Consider the following 12,643-nt stretch of genomic DNA (forward strand, 5'->3'; position numbering starts at 1 on the left):
ATAATCTAACCCTTCTGGGCTTGTCCCTCCTTGCCTTTGCACTCATTGAAAATGCTGTCCGGGATTGTACTCACCAAAGCTTTGGAGCCGAGGCCCGGTCCATGCCATGGATCGCTAACGAGGCACTCTTGCAGAAGCACTTGTGCTCCATCAACTGTCAAAGCCAAGGGGATGACCTGAGAAGGGGGTATCCAATAAGTGTCATTAGCTTCCTAAAGCCAAGTGCCAAAATTTTATCAGCCACCAACCTGAGAAGAACCAGGAGTATTGAAAGGCACCTTGTCCCAGGGGAACAACGGTTCACTCCCCAGTCTCTGGAAACCCAGAAAAGCTTCTTTGTGTGTCCCACAACCAGACAAGACAAATCCAGCGCTTCTGGTACACAGGGACACTCTGTCTCCCATTGTAGGGGGAGAGGAAGGAGGTCCCAAGCAACCATTACTAGTACATTAGGCCAAATACTGTCTTATGTTTTCATGCCTGCCCGTATCCATCTCCTACCCATCTTCCCTTTAACCTTCTGAGGCCAAGGACCTACAGAAACTGGATTTCAGCCATCACCTTCTGGTGCTATCACAGTAAAAAACACACCCGAAGGAGCTCAGCGTTCAACTGCTCCACAGGAGCAGGACACGGCGCTGCTGGGATTTTCAGAGGGGCTGGTGGAACCATGAGCTGCTGCTGTTGACCCTGAAGAGGAAGGACCAGGGGATCTGTGTCTCCCTGGAAGGTTTTCCTTTCCACAGCAGGCTTCCAAATCATTAGCAGCCACAGCCCAAGAAGCAAAATGTCTATTTGTGGGTAATAAACCCAGACAGATGCCTCCTGCACGCAAAGAGCCAGTGCCTCTGAGACAAGGGCCTCTAAATAAATAATCAACAAATCCTAGAGCTGAATGCACAGTTGCTATTTGCATCATGAATAAATGAGGAGGCTTTTATTTACTCATTCTGGGGGCAGAGCACATAACAGCGGAGCTTCTCAGAGCTCATACGCCAGAGATTGTCATTGCTTCAGCACAACCAGTTGGTTCCCACCAGCTGCTTGATCCCGCACTGCTCCCTGGGAGACGCACAGCTCACCAGCAAGGAGGGGAAATGAACACAAGGTCTCCATCATCGCAGAGCACTCAGCTCCCTGCTGACCCCTCTTAGTGCAACACCGGTGAGGTGGGGAGGACACGGAGCTAGTGCCCAGGGATGCGGCTCAGTCGTCACAGCCCTGCTAGCCAGGGAGGTGGAGGTTGGAGGCTCCATCACACCGGGAACGTCTCTAGATCCACCAAAAGTCAGCCATGTTTGCCAGTGTTAGATCTCACCTGGTTGTAAACCATCCTCCTCTCATGGCTCCACAGGAACAGGTGTACAAGAAACGTGTAGGTCCTTCTTGCTACCAAAGCTCGAGGACATCATTTTCCATCAGGAATCCATTGCACAGATTGAGGAGAAGGCCATGCTCTGGGCCGCGCTTTGAGAAGCAGAAGCCCAAAGGAAAAGTAGGGTTTATGATCAAGAAAAATACTCCCACAGTGGTGGAGAAAGGCCAGTCAGTGGCCCAGAACTCCATAAAATGCTTCATGAAATACTCTACCAAAAAATAGCAAACTGGAAAATTTCAGTTTCACAAGATATTTTTCCACAGAAGACACCTGCTCAATACCTCCTTTCTCTCCATAAATTTCGCTTGGGAATGTAGTGAACCGCCAGCTGTTCTTTCCGTGAGAGCAAATCCTCTATTCACCATCACTCCTCGGGATCAAACCTGCTCACGGACAAGCAACTACAGTGAAACTGCACCAGCCTTGCACCAGGGGCAGGAGCTCAGGTGCTGATAACCAGCGTTCAGGGGGTCATTCAACAAAAGCCAGACAAAACCACATAGAACAGAAAAGTTCCCATTTCTTTCCCTTAATACCCACAAAAGAGGGAAAACAGTGCCACTTCCAAGAATAAAAGCCACCTTTTCAGCCACGAAATATATCGCTGAGGATCCAGCAAGCTGGTGTCTGGCTTGGTTTTATTTAGTTATGTATCAAGTGGTATTGATCCGCTTGCTTCAAGCAAACCAGCAAGCAGTGAAACCTTTTCTGCTCTTTATGTCCTGAAAATTGTGTTTTTTCCTCTTTGGGTTTGGGGATGACAAACGGCCAGAGCTCACGGCGGCTCGGAGCACGTGCACCCTGACCCCATTCATCAGCTGTAACGGCATCTGGAGCCTGCAGCTCTCTTCTGGCTTATTAATAAAATACAAACGGGTCCAGGGAGGTCCCACCCCGGACACCACCGTGGCTCCAGCCTTGCTGGTGGCACAAGAAGGCCAACACGTGGGCAAGATAAACTGTAGTGTAGAGCCAGGAACGGAACTCAAGCCTTGCATCTGAAATGCAAGGCCGCCCTTCCCCGTAAGTCACTGTCCTGCAACTCCACAAGCATCTCTGGTGACAGGAGGTGGCCGTTCCCGAGCAGATGCAACACGATATCATGGGCCTTTGCAATACGACACGTGGGAAGCCCAAACCGGGCCCTTTAGGAATGGTTTCTCTCCAAATGAGATTGTTATCTAATCCCATCACTAACTCAGCTGTCTACTCACACAATTATTTTATCAGCCATCTGGTAGCCAAAAATGCACTTCTATGCTTGAACGGTTCATTGCAGGATTTGTATTTCTAATACAGCTGTGAGAAGACCACGGCCTTGTGCACTGAGCCCACTGAGATGGTCTCTCCTGCTTCTGCACAGGAGGAACCTTGGAACACAGGGTCCCAGCGAGAAAGGCCCATTGCCAGCCTCAGATTCAGTGCTAGGATTTATACCTCTTTCCTATAGCAATACGAGCTGTTCCAGCACTCATCGGGCTGGCACCAAACTGCTAATACTGTTCAAAATCAGGGCTGGTAGAAAAATGTGTCATGAAGTTTATTTTGCAAAGGAAAAGTCATTTTTAGGTTGGGTTTTTTTTTGTTTTTTAAAGAAAGTTATTTCCTCTTCCCGCACCACCACCACTCCATCCTCCCCCACCCCACTGAAATCATGTCTCATCTTGCAGAGGAAATTCTGATTTTTCATTGGAAAAAAAAAAAAAAGCCAAACAACCCTAAGTGACTTATTTTGGCACGAAGCCGGTACGTTTCAGCTCCAACATATTGCCACCACACCTCTGGCATTAAGTTCCCCAACAGGGAACGGCAGCAGGAGTACAGCTGCCATGAGGACGGGCGGCAGCACGGCCAAAGCAAACGGGTTTGGTTTTCCAGTAAAACATTGTCACCTTCCAGCTCAAAAAAAGGGTGTTTTACCTTCTTGTACACGCACATTAGCGTAAAGCCTCTTGCTACAGACGCAGGACAGGTTTCCTATAGGACTTGGTGAGTTATCTGTTGTGTGGATGAGTAGATAATGCCACATAGCATGGTTAAGACAAGATGCTGCTGGCCCTAGGGGATGGGGTCCTGCCGCTGCATCTCTCAGACCTGCCTTCACGCCGGTGTACCTCGGCACAGCTCCTGCTGCCAGAGGGGGGCGGAGAGGTCCCGAAGGGAAAGCAGCACATAACCACGTATGAAAACCCCTACCCACACGGGCAGCGTGGCGCAAGCGAGGGTTGCTCAGGCAGGAGGAATGCTGGCTTGAACTCCTCTGGGGTGCAGGACCCCGCAGCTTCACCAGTGGCTACTGTCAACACAGCTGGGGTTTATGCAGCTTCCTAGCTCTTAAGAAAATTCAGAAAAAGCATGATTTCACCTGGCAGCACCACCCATGTCATGGATGGCACATAGGTGATGCATTTCAGCCTCAAAGATTAAAGTTTTGCAGTCCTGTACAGAACTGTAAAGAAGCTCCGATAATGGGAAATGTCAGGAAACTTAATAACAACAGAGATTAGCACCCTGCCTGTAGCACATTGTTGCTGCATTCAGCCAGCTTTTTGCATATAATGTCGACAGCTACGTACAAGCTGTGAATAGTTTCCTATCTCCTCTAGCCTCAAGCCTCCAGTAACTCGACTGACTTCCCTAGAGCTGTTTTGGATTTACACTGGCTCTGCTGAAATCAGAATTGAGCAGCCAGAGCAGACTGAGGCAAGCCAGTCCCACCGCTCCGAAACCAGAGGAGCTGTGTTGCTTTACACAATGGGAGGACGAAGGAAATGCGCTTTGGATCTCCCTCTTTCCTTGGCAGAAATCCGCATCCCTCTTCCAGCTCCAGTAGAGCTGTGCTGATTTACGGCGGTGGGGGATCGGGTCCTCTGCTCGTAGCTCTGCGGGATGACGGAGACAGCGCTGATAGCGGAGAGCTGTCCCGTTTCTAATCCCAGTAAGAATTAACTCGGCAGTTTAAGTCAGAGCAATGGGCAGGTTTTTCCAAACTGGATGGAAGGTGAGCACGCGGCAGGCCAGGAGGTCAGACAAGGAGCAACCTCTGCTGACAGACACCCCCACCAGCCCCCCAGTCCCCACTAACCTGCCCTTAACGCTGGCCTGGGAAAGCAGAGGTGGTCAGCACACCACCGCCTCATCACTACCTCTTCCTCTCACCTTCCCACCGCCGCTCCACATCCCTGCCCTTGGCTCCAGAGCCCAGCCTTCCCCATCAGGTGTGGCGTTCCCAAGGGCTCGTCAGGACATTCCTTAAATCTCTGCTAACGGAGGAGATTTTGACAGGAATGTCTCCTTAAAGTCCTCCCTGATCTCCAAATAATCTTCTGTGGTGTTTAGGGCTGCTCTTCTGCATACAATATTTCTAAAAATACACAAACAAGAGAAATCCCCTCCCCAAACTTTTCAAACTGAAAAAAAAAATATGATGTGATTAATTATTCTGAAAAAGGCTCTTTATAGTTTGGACTCCATAAAACAGAATGCCTGATTTAATACACTATCCGGGAATGTACTGTTTTTCATTTCAGCACAATCAAGACCTAAGTCTGTGTCTCCCTCTCCCTCATCTGAGCTGGAAATGGTTTCATATTCCATCTTGCTCTAAATTATACACATCAAGTTTATAATGGGACATGGTCTATTTTGTTGCCAAAACCTGCTCTGTTAAGATCATCTATTAAACTGTATTTATTTTTTATGACAAACAAGAAAAATGACAAAACAGCTACCGAGCGTCTGCTAACGAGGACCAAATGCCTCCCCAGGCACCGTTCCTGCCACAGGCGTCCGCACAGGAGCTCAGTTAACGTCCTCCCACCCGCCAGCAATGGCCGAAGGAAGACACGGGGCTTTATAAACCCCGCTGTCAGCCCCCGGGGGATTATGGCTCTTGCTGTCTGCACTTAGTGTGAGATCCGGGGTCAGGAGCTGTATCCCGGTGGGATGCAAGCAAGGGAAGAAAGCCCTGGGAGATGGGAAGAAATGCTATTTGATATAAGGCAATGGGAGAGACCCCGAATACTGTTCAGCCTCTTGCCTGGGATCAGGATGTGGGAAAGCAAGACTGGTGGGAAAGCAGTTAAACCTGAGGTTTTGGAGCTTGCAGGTGGGAGCTGTAAGAGGCACAGGCTCCCCAGCTGGTCCAATCCTCTCCCAGCACCTCCAGCTCCTGGGGATGAGACTCCCCCAGGTCGCAAGGGCGGGGTGTAGGGACCCTCAGCTGGAGCAAGCCATGGCTTTGAGTCCCTACTCTGCCCCCCAACAAAGTCTGGCCTAAAAAATGACCTTGAGGAGCATGTTGAGCTTGCCAGATAAGCACTGGGCACGGGAAGGTCTTTCATTTCCTGCGGACCCACCAGGGTCTTTTAGTAGCACAGACTTTAGGAAACACCTTCTGCTACCCAACAAGTCCACCCAGACTGGGTGAAATCAAGCCATGGCCCATACGTAACTCAACACGTTGATCTTCACCTGGTCAGCAGGATCTAGCTATCTATAGATCAACAATAAGGAAACCATAACAGTGTCCAACCTGCCTCGGTGCCCTGAAGAAAAATGTTAGAAAACCAGGCCATGGGAAGCCACGGAGGCAGAGCCATGCCCAGTGGCGGGGGGTGGTCCCCGCACATGCCCCAACCTCTCAGGGCTCATCACCTCCTCTCCGCCGGCAGCACCACCCCAGCACAGCCCAGGAACACAACGCCAGCGGGAGCCCAGTGAGGATGGTGGTGCTCAGGGCTCTCTGACAACATTTCAAAATTTAAGGATATGGGGCTTTGTCAAAATTCTGAAGCTTTCCCTGGAAGCTACAAGAGCAGCGCAGGACTAGAAGCAGCATCTCAGGGGTTCACCATTTCCTGCAACATGCCATATCATCCTTTCTCTTAACTCATCATGTTAAGACCAGCTTTCACCTCAACTACTTTTGCAAAGTCATCCCTTTCCACCTGCCCGCTCCTCCTCCGTGCCACTGCCAGCTCCTCCCTGCCCTCCGCGGGGCCCCAGCACCCACCTCCCCAGCCGAAGCAGCTTTGCATGCAGCCACAGAGCAGCAGGACACTGGTTCCTTCCTCCCCCACCCTCAGCTTTTGCATGGCAAAGGAGGGAGCTGCGGGTGACTGCAAAGGCAGCACTCCATCTACATGCTCCTTCACGGGTTGCCAGCGCCGAGGATGATGCTCTGACCCAACCACCCTTGACCCTGGGTCTGAAACCAGCCTGGGCATCGGGGCAGACTCATGCACGTCCATGTCTAATGTCCATGTTTTATTCCTGGAGATGACAGAAACAAGACCACCCTTCAGCAATCAGCATAAACAGTCTCCAGTAGTGTGGGGTACACTAGACATGTGCCAAGATTTTCAGCTTTAAATGAAAAAAGCAAACACTGTATGGAGAGTGGAAGACCCCTTGGAGAAACCCCTTCAGCCTGGTGTTTCATCTGCTCTGCCAGACACCAAAACAGTCTCGGGATTTTCCTTATGAACATTGACTTTGGAGGTTTCCCTTAGCTAAATGATTGCTTATTATGGCACTAAGCGACCGTCCTACCTGGCTCTTCGCCACCACCACGGCGGTGGCCACATTCTGCAATGCTTTGGGAACCCCCATTAGAGGAGAGCAAGCCTGCCCATGTTTCCTTGGCAGGAAAGAAGGCTATGACATGAGATCTGCGGCTAAAAATCACCATAAACCTAATGCTATTTCAGTTTAAACGACAGATCCATTTATACTACAGTGGTAATTTAGAAAGTCCTCCCCTACCTTCCTATTTGTTTCTTTTTGCTGTGCTAGTTTCTAGAGAGAACAGCAGCAAGTTTTTAAATACCGGGCACAGCAACCCATCCCATTACAATAAATTCCTTATGTATCGTATAAATAGCTAGACACATGAATAATTTAACCATGGTTTAATCAACACTAAACTAATTGTTTAATCAAGACCAACTATGTCGTCTTTCCCTAAAAGAATTACAGAACAAGGCTATGCTCTGGTTTCGTGGCATAGGAAGAGCACACACATCCTCGGTAACATTTTAAACAAACTAATCATGCATTTCTCTACGGCCCCAGCAAGGCAAGGGCTGAAGCATGTTAGCCATCCCTTCTCCACCCAAAAAGCTTCCTACGTCCTTTCTGCTGGAACCACAGAGCAAATTGGATGTGATGGAAAGGAGGTTGTGGAAGCAAAGCCCGTGCCAGCCTGCCAGCCCTGTCCTGTGCACATGTGTGCACGTGTGTGTCCACGTGTCCCTGCCCCTGTCCATGTGCGGCAAATCAGGCCCGCACCTTGGACCTGGGAACATCTCCCAACCGCAGCAGACAGAGTAAGAGAAGAGCTTGGTGCTCCTGTGCTAGGCTTGCTGCAAAGATGGAAAGACCATGAAACATACAGAGAAAAGGGAGAGAGTAACTCAGCCAGCAGCTGGAGAGAGCTAAGGAGAGGCCCAAGAGGCACTTGGGCTAAGGAGAGGCCCAAGAGGCACTTGGGCTAAGGAGAGAGCACTGGCATGAGTGACACTCACAGGGGGCAGGAGAATGACAGCCCTGGTGCAAGCCCCCAGGCAGTGGGAGAGACCTGAGAAAGGATCATCCATGAACATCTGCTGGTCTCCAGGAAGGACCAGAGAACCACGGTCCTCTCGCTCTCCCCAGGAGCCCTCAGAGACTGGCAGAGCCCCAGCTGCTGCTCGGCCCTGAGCCCACGGGAGCTGGACCCAGCAGTTTCAGGAGATGCCCAGCTGAAGCACCGCTGCGATGGGCCACGGGAAGGATGGTTTGGGTGCTCGGTCTCCACTCCCCAGCCACATCCTCTGGGATGCACAAGGGCCTTTTCACTAACAGGGGTCAGCAGTGCTCCCCAGGGAATGTTTCTGACCTAAGACGGGACACCTGACCTGGGACAACACCCATGAAGTTGCAATATTTTGGGTGTCTGTTTTCAGAGAACTAAAACTCACCACGGAAAATAGTGATGAGAGCAACATCTTTCACCACTGGACCTCCAACATCTGCAGCGCAAAACATGTGGCACACGCTGCATGTTTCAAACACCATCAGCAACAGGGACAGCAGCGTCTGGCATCCAGCTCCCCCCAGCAAGCATCAGCCTCTTCAGTATTCGCATTTCTCAAGAGTCGATGAGATTTTTGAAGGAGAAAAACACTATTTACAAGCTCAAACTCAACGGCAGCCAGTTGAATCCTCTCTCTCTGGACCTTTCAAGGCACTTTCTAAAGCTTTTGTGAAGCCCAGATCTCACTCTGCCCATGTCCTCTGATTTATTAACTGTTTTAAAAGAGTTTATGGCTGTTCCTGCAGTCAGAGATCACTGCGAACTCTCAGCCCGCACTGCTGGCTTGGAGCTGCACGTTTGTTCCTCTCCAAAACTCACAGCCACGCTGATTTTATTCCAAGCAGCCAGGGCATCCTACAGTCCAAACGGTTCATTATCTCTGGCTTTCTTTAAAAGGTCAAGAAATGCTCTCTGCTTGGCAGATGGACGAGTGCAGGAGTCACAAAGTCTCAGGATTTGTAACATAACAAGGTTATTAAATTACGAACCTTATCCAGAGCAGAGGCGACACGAAAAGTTTGTCTAAAGTTTTTAAACAAAAAAAAGGAGGGGGGATATTTTGAGAAAACTATTTTTTTTCTATTTTCTTAAAAAAAAATATCAGAGAAAAGAAAAAGTTGGATCTCAAAGCAAATAACTCTGCTCCCCAAATACCACCATTTCTCATTCTTCCGGTATTTGTTTTCTAACCTGTCGCCTCCAGGCCCCTCCTCCCTTTTCTTAAACCTTTTTTTTTTTCCTCCACTGCAGTTACTGGAGAAAAGAAGGAAAAGACATGAAAAGCAGAGGAACTCCCTCCCCCAAACAACCTACCGACTCAGCAGCTCTTTAGTTCCCACTACCTTTTCATTACGTTGAGAAACTCAAAGCTCACAAGCATCAGATACGACCGCCAGCTGTGAGTGCAGGCAGCCGTTCCCGGTGCCCCAAGCGAGCACCTTCGGGGCTACGGCTATGTTGGGCCGGGTGGGGGCAGGTCGGCACCCACACGCCGCGCTCACATCCCACATGGGCACTGGGAACATGATCGCACGAGCAGGGATGATGGTGCAGCATTAAAAATCCATACCCCCCCTTCACCTCCAGAGCACTTTGCTACTGAGTCTTGCTGACCTTTTAAGCTAGAAGAGATCGAATGAAGACAAATGCACTTAATAATAACGAGCCCCCAAAACAGAACAGCTCTGGGAGTTTGCAGTGCTGTCGCAAAACACGGACGCGATCAGTGTGAAATCCTGCTGCTTGCCAGCAACCAAACTCCTTGGCTGGCACGCAAGAACGGTTGCCCCTGTTTGGCTCCAACTTTCACGTGAACTGGGATGCTCCGGAGCTGTTCCTGCACAACGCTGAGTCCTCACTACCCTTTGCACCCCCACAGCTCTCCGTGGAGCAGTGGACAGTAACCATCAATGCCAGCCCCAAATTCCCCGCCCGGCAAAACTCAGACTTTAAGTGCTACAAACCTTTAGAGCCCAAGCTGCATTTTATTAACTCCGGTAGCTGCCCGGACAAAGCATCCTTTATAAACCCCATTAAGTTCCTGCTTTTAGCAAATACGTTTTCTTTCAGTGCTGTAATTATCTGCCAACGAAGCAGAAACCACCAGACTGACAGGATCCACTCCCAAGGCTTATAGCGCCCATTCCTCTGCCGCGGGTACGTGTGCCACGGCAGCACAACCAGCCTACTTTTGGAGTCACAAGAGGAGGTGCAGAGGAAAGATGAGCGCAGGGGGAGGTTGCGGGCTGGAGGGCGAGGAGCACGGGAGGAGATGCTTTCTGGGGTGATGTTCCCCACTCTGCTCCCGCGTTTCTCTGCACTGCTCCCAGCAGCTGAGGCACCAGCTTGCCCTGAACCTCTGCTTCACCTGCTGCTGAAGCGGCTCATGGGGCGCAGGCTGCAGACCCAGAAGTGCTGCTGCCAGGCAGGGAAAAGAATAGGTGGGTTTGCCAGTCTGGGCAGAAACTGCCGTGTTCGGTTGTGCGGGTATTAGCAGCCCTATGCCTGCCTGCAAAGGGCGCTCGTGCCATGGGCTCAGCTGCAGTCTCAGCTTGGCAATTCAGCCTCAGGCTTCCAGACCCCAAAATGATAAGAGCTGGTGAAACACAGCGACTGTGGCTGGCACATCTGTGTACCAGGAAAACGCATCTTGCCGAGCTCAGGGCACATGGGGCTTCAAGTGGCTCCAGGAATGGAGGCTCCCTCTTGGACCGAGAAACGATGTCTGGTCCTTATCATGCCCCAAAGCATCCCTGAGCCCCGCCGCTCTGCCCCCCGGCCGAGCTCTCTGCGTCCACATGCGGCCAACTTACACCAGGGGAGGACGGGCCCCTCCGGCCCCTCGAGGCAGGATCTCCCCGAGGCTGTGGATGCGACCCTGCCCTGCTTTGTGTCACTCCCCAAAAAGCACCTGAATGCCCAGTACTGCTCAGCCTGATAAACCAAACTGTTGTACCTTTAAGGTGCCACTCCAGAAAGAAAAGGCCTTTCAGCACAGGGAATAGCATCGCCTTTCCTCCACGCACCATCTGTTTGCCAAGATGAAGAGCTCCAGGCTGGGAGAGGCTGAGTCATTCAGACAAGAATAGGTCCCGCTGTACTTACACTTCCCAGGTCCCAAAATAAAAACCATGGCAAGTCATTGACTTTGCTTACCCCGTAGAAAGCACAGAGCTGGTGCAAGGAAACACCCGACTCAGCCGTTACCTCCTCCAAACGCAGAACCAGAAGACGAACACAGCCCTAGGACCCCTGCAGTCAATGGTCCCTTTGAGCAGCCTTATCAAGTTTGGTTACTTTTTCAGAGGGGGGAAGGGGAACTGCTGCTTCAGAGCACCTTTACAAACATGTCTGACAACTCTGCCACATATAGACCCGTATCGTCCCACTCTGCAGGGAAACAACACATGATGGATCCCAACGGGCAAGACTCAGTGTGTGTTGGGATGCTTGGAGGTGCCAGCAGGTCCCTCCAGGCTCTACGTATCCCTGAGGACTGAAGCCTGGCCATGCACCCAAATTTCAGCATTCGACCTCCTTTCTTCTCAACTAGCTCAAGAGGTGATTTTGAACAGCTCGAGGTTCTTCAAGCCAGGATATTTGAGGAGAGAGAGGGGGGTTTGTCTTCTACAACTTGAAACCTCAGATGCCTCTTGTTCCCCAGACCTGGTGGGCTCTGTAAGACTCCTGCTTCGCTTCAAGGCCTGGGCACGGCCACACAACGCCAGCAGCCCTGTGCACACCCCTTTGTCATTGCAGGGCTGCCCAAGGGCACAGCGCTATTCCCTACACACATGGGAAGCCTGGACCAGCTCCAGCACCCCGCCAGAGCTTGGGACACGATGCAATACCACCTCCCCAGCTCTGAAACAAGTCAGGCAACAGCGGAGCCCTGAAATGTGCTTCACTACACAAAGTTTTGCTGCCGTTACTCGCCCTTTCCATAGCCTTGCCAGCTGGGAGGAGGCAGCAGCAGGTGTGGGGATGCAACTCTTTTCCTGTGTGGAAACAGGCTTTCCCTGAGGATCCCCTCGAGGCAGCTCCCCACGGCCCCATTTCGCTTGCTCGGCCTCTCCAGCCACCTCTATCTGGTATGTGCTGGAAGAGCTTCTGGCCCATCGAGCAGATGGTGCTGTTTGAACAAAACTGGGAATAGGTATTTAGCTGGCATCCCAAGGGGAAGCATTTGGAGCTGCTGGGTAAATAACTCTCCGCGGACCAAATGCAACGTGCCATCACCTCTGTGGGGAGCAGCGAGAGGCTAACCTGGGAGCCGAGCCCACCAGCTGGCATCACCGCTGCCACAGCGGCTTCTGCAGAGGTGCCCAGAGCCTCCCTGGCAGCGTGTGGCCCCCTCTGCCCGTGGCAGCCCAGCCAGGGGTACCGCTGGGCTCAGCAGCGGCTAACCCAGCAGCAGCAATTGGAACTCCCTCTCCGCCTTCCTGTCCCGTCCTTTGGGGGTATCAAGAGAGCACACACCCCCCTCAGGCTCAGACATCCACCCCTCTTCTGCCTGAATCCTGGTGGAAATCTGGTCTCAGCCCTCCATCACCTCTAAAAAGCCACACAGCCCGGTTACTCGGTGCCATCTCCCAGGCTACACAGCAACATTGCCTGGCCCCTCCTCAAGCATTAGTGTGTCAGTGGCACAAATATCTTTATGCACTTCAGAGCAGATGTTCCTGGGA

At 51.4% G+C, this 12,643-nt stretch overlaps 1 long non-coding RNA gene across 17 annotated transcripts in view; it reads right to left on the reverse strand.

The window, feature by feature from the left end:
• The window catches only part of LOC142065342 (uncharacterized), a 192,285-nt gene that overhangs the window by 13,989 nt on the left and 165,653 nt on the right, over positions 1–12,643 (reverse strand). For 15 of the 17 annotated variants that reach the window (XR_012663363.1, XR_012663371.1, XR_012663370.1 and 12 more), the window contains one exon: positions 75–176. The exons of the other annotated variants lie outside the window; for them this stretch is intronic. This is a non-coding gene — a long non-coding RNA (uncharacterized LOC142065342). The remainder of the gene's footprint in view (positions 1–74; positions 177–12,643) is intronic. 17 annotated transcript variants of the gene reach the window in all.

Source organism: Phalacrocorax aristotelis, chromosome 16, assembly GCF_949628215.1.
Source record: "Phalacrocorax aristotelis chromosome 16, bGulAri2.1, whole genome shotgun sequence".
Classification (NCBI taxonomy): domain Eukaryota; kingdom Metazoa; phylum Chordata; class Aves; order Suliformes; family Phalacrocoracidae; genus Phalacrocorax; species Phalacrocorax aristotelis.